This window comes from Anarhichas minor, unplaced genomic scaffold, assembly GCF_050575085.1.
Source record: "Anarhichas minor isolate MPS153535 unplaced genomic scaffold, ASM5057508v1 ptg000136l, whole genome shotgun sequence".
Lineage (NCBI taxonomy): Eukaryota > Metazoa > Chordata > Actinopteri > Perciformes > Anarhichadidae > Anarhichas > Anarhichas minor.
The window spans coordinates 19,034,404-19,044,914 of record NW_027466582.1 but is presented as its reverse complement, the minus strand read 5'-3'; the positions used below and the strand labels follow the sequence as shown (position 1 = coordinate 19,044,914).

Below are 10,511 nucleotides of genomic sequence, written 5' to 3'. Positions count from 1 at the left end.
CCCGCTCTAAAGGGCCACTGGAGGAGGAACCCTGTGTGGTTGGGAAACTCACTCGGTTCTTCAGGGCAGTAAGGACCCTGGCCCTAACACCCCCAATTTAGATGCCAATCTGACCCCTATTGCTTCCTAATACACAACAGCTAATGTCTAATTATTATCATCACACTGCAACATCACATAAAATACGTTTGCAGAGCTTCAAAGTCAATCTGAGCCAACCAAGTTAGTAAATCACAACAATGCTGAACAACACCATCTTAACCTTATAGCTTGTAACAGGAATGTCATTCAAAATGTCATGTCTGATTTATTTACCACTGTCAGCCTATCGCAGGGGAAGAGCACTCTTACCTTTAGGAGACTACGAGGACCCCACCAGAGATGAGCAGCACTGGACTTTAGTTGGAATGCACAAAATACAAAACACTTTTATTTGGTTTTCACAAAAAGTAACTTCAAATATTACTAAAAATGAATATCGGAAAATGATCTAAAAGTTAATACAAAATGTCAAATGTCTAGAGCATGAACCCTCCAGAAGTCATCAAAAAAGCCTCCGTCCTTCGTTGTCTCCTCTTATACGCTTCTCCTTGGCGCTTCCTGCAACCTCCAGGTCCATATCGTGTAGAGAACAGATCACTCTCAAGTCATAGTGTGGATTACAACACCATCTGGTGTGCACACAGAGGATTACTCAAATAGTCCCTTACATGTGGAGATGTGGTTTGAAAGGTTTATTCTGAATGATGACTTTCAGGTGAAATGCACCTTTATTGTAGTGATTTACAATCCATGATCTCTCTGAAGCATAATAGAAGATAGTGGAGCAGGGAGGAAGTTCTGCTGCTGGTGGATGAGCTACATCAGAGAGATCATATAATATTTAAATATATAGTAGACCAGGGGTATTTCATTCATATTCAATGAGGTACATTTAGAGAGAATCTCCTCATGCAAAGGTCCAGAACATCACAATAATGTTTAACTTGTGCTGACTTAGTCCCATATATATTGAAGTAGACAACAGTTCTATCAACATCTGTATGTAGCCAACAACTGACTGTCAAATCAAAGAAAGAAAGTTTGATTGAATAATATCTTAACAATATTTATTGTCTGTTTTTTTGTCAGCAGTGCAGTTTAAATGCTTTCGGGCTTCAACAATTTTCAGACGGGTAGTCTCCCATTTCTTAATTTTCAGCAATTTTTTACAATTCATTTCAGCTTTCAGCATTCCAATGCATTTTCTAGTTTTAAATACAATCTCGCTTTAGGTCCAAACACTGACAATGCTCCATAAATGGGGAAAATGGAAGATTTCAAAAATACCCCTCCTTTTCAGACAACTAGTTGCAATGAAGGTTGTATTTGGGAGATGACTATAAAAGATGAACAGCTTCCAACCCAACACACTCTCAAGATTTTTTTACAAATGGAAAAGTCTGGCCAAAACAATTTATTCTGATTTACAGTACTTCAAATTTTGCATTTTTACTCAACATGTATTCATCTGCTATAGTTACTAGTTACTTTTATGTCACAATAAAAAAAAGACTGTCTATCGCCATCAGCCACTGTCATTAGAATCAAATGTATCCTCTCTGGACATTGGATACATGTAGCTAATTCCATAGCAATCCACCCGATAGATGTTGAGAGCCACAATGCCGCTAGCGTTAAGCTATATGTGTTATCAACTTATAAAATATGATATATTATTATAGATATTATAACCCTGCACACCCACGGAGGTGTTTGCAGTTATTGTGTCTGATTAGAGCTACTAATGATGAAGGAGCACTAAGCTATTCTGGGATTTATGTGAGATCACCAATCTCCATGTACAAGCTTTGGGGCTTTCTTTCTGTATGTGCTGAAGATAAGATTTGAAGCTGCAGGCCTTTAAGGTCAGTAAGCACAGTGACACCTGTGCTCCCAGTTGACCACACAAGAAAAATCTGCGCTGTATAAATATTCCGTGCAATAAAAAAATGTCTGTATATATAATATTTTTAGTTATTGTGGATTTTTACTTTTTCGTTTTCGTTTTCGTTACCATTTATACTTGTTTTTACTATGTCTCTTGTTTGCACCATTTACTATGCCGCTGTAATCATGTACATTTTTCCACTGCGGGACTACAGTACAGAATCAAATCCCAGGATGCACTTTGTCAGACCCCATTCGTCTTCCCCTCCCCAGAGAAATAAGGAAACCAAAATATCATAAAAATTTTTTTTTTCAAAACGGATATAAAAGTACGGACAAGCAGAAAGACGCTACTGTGTAGCTGCGGCTGTCGGCCAGGAGGGAGCGGTCGCCCTTGGCCACGAGGCCGCCGTCGGCCAGTAGGGAGCGGTCGCCCTTGGCCACGAGGCCGCCGGCGGCCTGGAGGGAGCGGTCGCCCTTGGCCACGAGGCCGCCGGCGGCCTGGAGGGAGCGGTCGCCCTTGGCCACGAGGCCGCCGTCGGCCAGGAGGGAGCGGTCGCCCTTGGCCACGAGGCCGCCGTCGGCCAGGAGGGAGCGGTCGCCCTTGGCCACGAGGCCGCCGTCGGCCAGGTGGGAGCGGTCGCCCTTGGCGCCGAGGCCGCCGTCGGCAAGGTGGGAGCGGTTGCTTTCAACAAGAACGTATAGGTGGACAGCTGATGCCTCAACATCCACTTCATTGGCTTCCACTGTCACTGAAATAAAGACATTCGATTAATAAATTAAAATCTAAGACGTGATTTTCAACTTCTCTAGACTTTTACAGTGCTTTGAGAATTCTCTGTTCATAAACTTAAAGCAAACACTTGCTCTTAATATTTGGCTTTAAAGATTTAAAATATATATGTTTTACTACAACACGACAGTACATACACCTCTCACGGTGTCCAATGATAAATACGCAGCAACTGTATACCTGAAATCTTATAGTCAATGTAGCTTAGACATTTCTTTGGAATCCAAACACCAAAAGACAGACAAAGCATTAATGAAAACTTAACTAATCACATTATGACACCAGGAACCTGAGCCGTACACAAACTTGCATTTTTCCAATAGGGTTAAGCAGAACCTGCTCACCTTTTTTATACTTTCGCACAGACATGGCCTCATGTGAATGGTGAAGTGTAAGGGCCTTCTTTATGAACGTTTGGCCTTTTTTAACAAATGCTGTGGAGGCGGTCAAGGAGACTGGTTTTATGGGATGCAGCTCCTGGAGTGTACACCCCTCCTCTGTCAATCACAACAGAGAGCGAATGAGGGATGATGTGAAGAGAGGAGGAAGGCAGATATAGATGAGACAGAAGGTTTTCACCAAATCTCCCCGTTTATGAAGAGAAAACGGACTAAACTGACCTCCTGGGCAGAGAGTGCAGCTCATTCAGCAAGGTTACGGCTGCTTGTACCAGAGCAGAGACTGTAGCGACATAACCAGGCTCTGTAAACCAGAACAAAAACACAAACAAGATAAAAACAGCTCCAGAAATGGTCAACGTTCATTTTTATTTTTTTTTACTATTTCTTTTGTTTATTAGCGGTTTTCAAATGACAACAAAGACCAAAGTGAATTGAAGTGTTTAATCTAGATTTAAGTAAACATCCTCTCACAGGAGTTTAGCCCACTAAACTGCTGTCCAGGATAATTGAAATGCTCGCTTGCGCTTCAGCTCATCAACTTTGTCTTTTCTCGCGAGTGCCCGATCGCTACTGAGCATGAGCAACTCTCAACAGAGACGAGAAGGAAGCGTGACGGCTCACTCCTTAGCTACTTCCATCATCAGCTCTGGAACAACAACATGTGTTTGATTCTTTTTACCACTTACCAGATCGAACAAGGGAATTGCTAGATGTACTATCAACCCCGCTTACACCGTCCTGCTGCTCTTAATACTCCCTCGGGCACCAAATGTGGATGAATCCACCGCAGGATATAGTCCCCAACAAATGCACGATTTACTCCTGTTTGTGTAAGAAATTCTAAAAACGACACAGAGCCTTTTGATACAGAACACCAGCCTGATCCTTTAACTGCTAACTGCTAAAGCTGAATGGGCCTTTTTCACAGCACTACTTGTACTACTACACAGCAGGAGAAGCACAGGTGTTACTCACAACCCCTGATGAAATAATCATGAATTGTATAATGATATATGTTTCCATTAAACACAACTAGAAGCCTATGTGTACTGTACTTTACCTGCTCCTATGACCTGAGTGCAGATCTTTGCGTTGGGTCGGCCCTGCGTGGGATCTGAACCCTCTGAGCAGCCCTCCCCAAAAAGTGTCACGCTGAAACACGTGTCTTCTATCTGAGGGAAGAGAAAGAACCGAATGGGCGGACAAATCCATGAAACTACTGCACAACAAAGTGAGCAGCTAAACACAGTGTAGGAAAGAGACATCTGGTAAATCTTCTTATGTTAGGGTGTTTTTGTATCCCTCCTAGTAGCTCATAGTTGACCACTCACATTTAATTTGACACGACATTAAAGCACCAAAATGCTCTAAATCCATACTTACCCCGACCAATCAGGGACAGAAACACAAATAACCAAAACTGTTGCTAATTCTGTTGGACCCCATCACTCAATATGAGAACATGATTAAGAAAATAGGTTTTCAGGGCCTTTAACAATACAAACTTAATGTTGCTGGCTTTCCTTTCACTTGGTTACTGCGGCCGATGTTTAGCAGCCATTTCACAGGCTTTCAATTCATCTCAGAGTCCCACAATGATACAAAGAGCACTAGTACAGTATTTATGTCACCTGCTTCAAGGTTGGACCAGATTTGGTGAACAAGCCAAAGGAGAAGAGTGATGGGAACTTTAGGAAAGACAAAGAACAAATATATCAATCATACCAATATATCAATACATATACTGTATATTTAAATGTCACAAAATGGTGCTTACAGCAGAATGATATGCTAAGTCTGTAAGGACCATTTACTGACTCCATTGACTCTCCATGACTTGCAGTGCTGACAAATGAAGCATTAAAACTGTATAATTCATGTTGGTTAGAGACATTTCTACGCTCACAAGCATCAAGTAGTACAACAGTAGTACAACAGAAGTACAACAGAAGTACAACAGTAGTACAACAGTTGTATAACAGTTGCTGCATTTAACGTGAGTAGCTTTGGGTAAGCCTTTCAGCTAAATACCCACACCTAACTGTGACATTCATCAGCGTTTAAATGCCTGGAATAATCCTAAAGCTGGAGTTTGGGAAATGTTTAACTTTAACTACCACCACTGAAATAAATAATATTAAATAATAATAATAAAACACAGCGCGAGTCCTTGTGTTGATTTTATCTTACTGGCGACCGGTGTTCCTCCTCGTAGAGGAAACTGTCACGATCAGGCTTTTCCTTCTGTGTTCTGTGTGTGTGTCTTTGTATAGCTCCACCCTCCTCACTCTACCTGTCAGCCACTCCCTCAGCACCAGTCTAACTCCCTTCACCTGCCTCTGATCACTAATCAAGCACTCCCTCATCAGCACAACTCTCCTCACCTGTTCTAGCCACTATTTAAACCCCTGCCTCTCAGTCACTCACTGCCAGATCATTGCCATGTCTACCTGCCAGTTTGGCTTGTCCTGTTCCCCACGTCTGCCTGCCCTGCCTCGTCCTGCTGGATTTCCCCCCTTCGTCTCTATTCTCGTCTGTGAATTCCCTGTGTGTTCTTGTAAGTGTCGTGTGTTCATTAAATTCCCACTTCCCTCTACTTCTGGTCTGGTCTGCGTTTGAGTCCTCCATCATGCCCCGTGACAGAAACGCTGGGATCTCTACTGAGGGGTCAGAACCCATGAATGGGATGGCCTACTGCTCCATCTCTCTGCTGAAAAACACAAACCCCCTGGACGAACACACACACACCAAATTACAAAAGGAGGAAGCACAGTGGTCAACGCTCACCATTTACTCATTTAGTGTATTCCAGCTCATTTTATCCCCCCCCCCCCCCCCTGCACCACATGTTCATTACATTAAATTAAATATACTTGGTGAGGATTGCATTTGCTGAAATGAAACTATATTAAAAATGATTAAAAATAACTCCATATTTCACTCTGGAATCAAACTATTGAAACGAAGGTCAGGCGTCAAAAAGATGCATCAGTTTCAGAGGAAAATCCCTCTCTGCTGTACATTAAAGAAACACCTTCCTTCACTAATCGCTGCCAAGCTCCAGACAGTAATGGCTCAGTTATAGCCTCACCTCTTTTTGACTTTGGCTCCCACCACAGGCAGCGGCTTGTGGCCGAGCTTCTTCCTCAGCTGGCGGAGGGATCCGCTGTCTGCGAAGCCGTACACGGCGAACCGCTAAGTGGCATCGTGGCCATCCAAGTCCTGCAAGGGGGTTGAGATGGCTTTAACCTGGGTCACGGACAGCGCAGAGGAAACCAGTGCTATCCAAGAGTCCCCTCCGTACACACCAAAGGTTTGATGTGAAGACACGATTCATTTATTCTGACTGACAGTTATGTGACGTGAGCATGCTGGGGATGGCTTTGCTCACCTTTAAAAACAGGACTGGCACTGCAGCCAAGTCAGTTAAAAGACTGAATTAATTAATTACTTAATCTAGTTACTACTAAAGAAAATGAATATATAAGCATCAGGTTTTAAAAGTGAGTGTCTAGTGTTGTACACCTTTATATATTGAGAATACTGAATGTTTAACTTTTTACCGACTTCATTGAGTAAACCAGTTACAGGCTCTATGGTTCTCAATGGCTGACTGAGCCTTCTGTTTTTACCTTTGAACTGCTTCTGTGTGTAGAGAACACCCAGGTCGGCCGGTACGGAGTCGAAGCCACAGCTGCCGATCACATCCACTCCCCTGTCCAACGCCTTAGTGTGGTGCTCGAGCTGCATGCGCTCTAGGAACTATAGAGGATGGATACACACACGTACACACCAAAACTAAATGCACCTGAACCGCCACGCACAGAGAAGTCGATATAGTCCGTCTACTTAAAGATGAGTTATAACCGAGCTATAATACAAAGTAACACAGTGAATCAACACCTAAAAAACACAGTGGACATTTCTTTTCCTACCTGAGGCTCCCCACAGATGTCCATGTAGTGAGCTCCATTTGCTATGCAGGCTTTGACCACTGGTTGGCCATAAAACCTGTACTGAAAGGACAAAGAGCATAGAGAGAATAGTTTCTACACAAACCACAATATTTCAGTGTTGTCGGTTCGAATCCAATTCACAAACGTGTGTCAAATGTCATCTGAAAGTCTCCTTCGCCCCCCTCCCTGAGACAAAGTGTGGATAACATACTTACAGGGCCCACACAGTTGAGAATCACCACGCCTTGTTGGCACATGATGGCCAGCGATTCCTCGACAGACACATCAGCAACAATGATTTCAACGTCCGTCCTCAGCTCTGGCATAGCTGTCAGAGGAGAGGAGATATTTCTGTAAATGAACAGTGGATAACTACACAGAGCCCTCACCTCATTTGTGGTACTCTATGTGTTCATGTCAGACTTTAACTGCAACACCACATATACAATACAGGAAGTCTGTGAAGCATTATTGAGCCACCTTTATTTCATGGTCATTAAAAGCAAAGCTGAAAATATCAGATATCTTTAATATATGAATGTAATTATTTCTAAATGCTTATTGCTGCATATCAGCTGTCTCAGTGCTCTGGTATTACGTTGAGAGGGGCGCGTGACCTGTCCTCAAATACAGTGAACTACTGTGACTACAGCATAAACTAGAAAAATCTCCCTTTCTCATTGTAAAGTGACTTTGCTGGACTGGGTCAACTGTGAGCTGCACCGCTCAATAACCAACTGTCCATCCAGAAAGCTCGTTAGCTGTTTCGGGGCAAAACAAGACATTTTATTTAGGGCTCAGGTTCAAAATTGTTCATAATTATAGATAATTATTGTTTAATTTACATTATTTATTATGATTATAGTTGTATTATTTTTAAAGATTTACAATGTACATGTGTTTATTCCACAGGTGACGTTATGTTATTCCACATTTATTTAATATTCTAACATATCCAATATCTAGGGCACGATGCACTCACTCAACTACAAACTAGAAGAACAAATCCCCCAAAAAGCCTTTCGTTTTTTCGTTACCCCTACCCGAGGTAGAACAAAGCACAACCAGGTTTTTCTAACTTTAATGTGTCTAGTTTTTAAAGAAATGGACTGTTGTATGAAATATTTTACTGCTAAATGAGTTTTTTTGGTTGATGTTTGGATTCTCCCCAAAACCGCAAATGTAGGCTTCTCCAAAAGGGACAGCGTCTGCCTTATCACATGTATCTCTGGAAACAATGATCATAATGTCACCAAATGTGAACTGGATGTTCACGGACAGTTATTGCATCCAATAAAGCAAATGTTTCATCCATACCTCTGTTCATCTTTGAAATGTGCACAGTTAAACAAACATGAATTATAAGCAGAACGTGAATAGGAAACTAAAAATCCAAAATCCATGTGTATATACGTATGTCTGTCATTATCATAGTAAGGAGACTGATACTGATCACAAAAGAGTCATTTATACACCAAAGACTGTTATCTTATCATAAAAGTAGGTTATCTGACTATTCCCTTCACCCTCTGATGTCACCAGCCCTAACAGGGAACTAGTGCAGCCTGCACTTCAAACTGACTCATACAATGGGGCCCTATTGGTGTAGATGAGTGAAGAGAAGGACACAAACCATAGATTAAAGCTAAGAACAGGTTATAAGATGAATATATATGGTAATAATCTTTCTTCATCACTATAGGGACAGCCTTTCTCTATATTGTATGTGATCTTTGAATAACGCATATGATGCTGTGAGCCTACAGCTGCATGACACAATATGTTTACATGATTTAATTGAAAACTTTGAATTAATGAATTGGAAAAATTGGAATACATATATGTACAGTATGTAGATATACACTGTACTATATATAGTTTATTACATATAAAGCTATAAAGAAGAATTTTAGCTTTCTATTCATCATTCCTACTTTTAAGATTTACCTAGTATCTTAAATAATAATTCATATGTGCAATAATGTGAATTCAACTGTTTAATCTGTATACTGATTACATTTAATTTTTACAGTTTCACTCATTTATTATATCTTGCTTTAGTTTACTAATGCTTCTTGTTATTGCACAATCTCCTTTTCTGCTGCAACATTGCAAATGTATTATCTTAGCTTATCATATAAGGCATTGATTAATCTCCTAAGAGCACACAGTCAAATGTGTACAGCATTGTTATCAGCCTCAGACAGCTGTAAAGGCATAAACATTATGTGGCATTTTAAGATTTACATGAATGTGTTGTGGATGTGACTGATAGAGCTGTCAAGCATTAACGCAGTGTGCTGCCCTCTACAGGCCAGCCTCGGAGGTCACGTGCGTCTCATGCTGACAGGAGCTGCTCCCATCCCTCCTACTGTCCTCACCTTGCTCAGAGCTGCAATAGGCTGTCAGGTAACACACACACACACACACACACACACACACACACACAGGCCCTTGTTTCAAATGTTATCTTGATATCTATGTCTCTTTCTATCACCTGTCCTGAAAATCTGCAGTGCAACAGGTCATTTAAATAAAAAAGTAGAAATGCTCCTTCTCTGTCCCCAATAGGTTCTATGTTGCATAATCCTGTGTTTGTAGCAGCAGTAGTAGTCATGATAATACTAATAATCATGTGTTTTTTCTTTGTCTCAGTTCTATGAAGGTTATGGAACACAGAGTGTACTGCTGGATGCACCATGACCATGCCCGGAGACTGGAAAGCAGGTAATAAATAAGAAGGACTTACTCAAGTGTTACATCTCTCAACGCTCTGAGTTATAAAGAAAAAGTTGAGTGAATGCTCTGAACTTGACCTCATGCCCGCAGGTCACGTTGCAGCTCCTCTGCCCTGTAACTCACTTAAACTGGTGGATGTGCCCGAGATGAAGTACCTGGCTGTAAACGGGGAGGGAGAGGTGAAATACAAAGACAAGCAGACATCTTCACAGAAGCTCTGTCTTTTACCATAATATTACATCACTCATACGTGTGTGTGTTAGTGTCTAGGTGTGTGTGAAGGGCCTTAACGTGTTCCAGGGCTACCTGAAGGACCCCGAGAAGACTGCGGAGGCCATCGATGCAGATGGATGGCTTCACACAGGAGACATTGGAAAATGGCTTCCTGTAGGTGTAGTGCCGTTTTGACTTATGTTTGAATCAACCTCGCTTCATTCATCTCAGCTTCACAATAGCTATTTTGAGATAATATTTTCATGAAGGATGTTTTTAAAAGGGAAATATCAAAGTGCAGCTCTGTAGCTTCTCAGGACTTTACTGGCAGGAACCACACACAATACCTCCTACACACACGTACACACACACCTTTTCATTTCAAGTAGACGACTGAGCATTGAAACGGGTTCTCAAACAGCTCACACACTGCATCTTCAACATTTCAGTGTCTTTCTCAGATGTCATGATTTTATCTTA

The 10,511-nt window shown here is 41.6% G+C and overlaps 1 pseudogene; it reads right to left on the bottom strand.

The window, feature by feature from the left end:
• Nucleotides 1–659: 659 nt before the first annotated feature.
• On the bottom strand, nucleotides 660–7,405 carry LOC142942005 (saccharopine dehydrogenase-like oxidoreductase; annotated as a pseudogene).
• Between the last annotated feature and the right edge of the window lie 3,106 nt (nucleotides 7,406–10,511).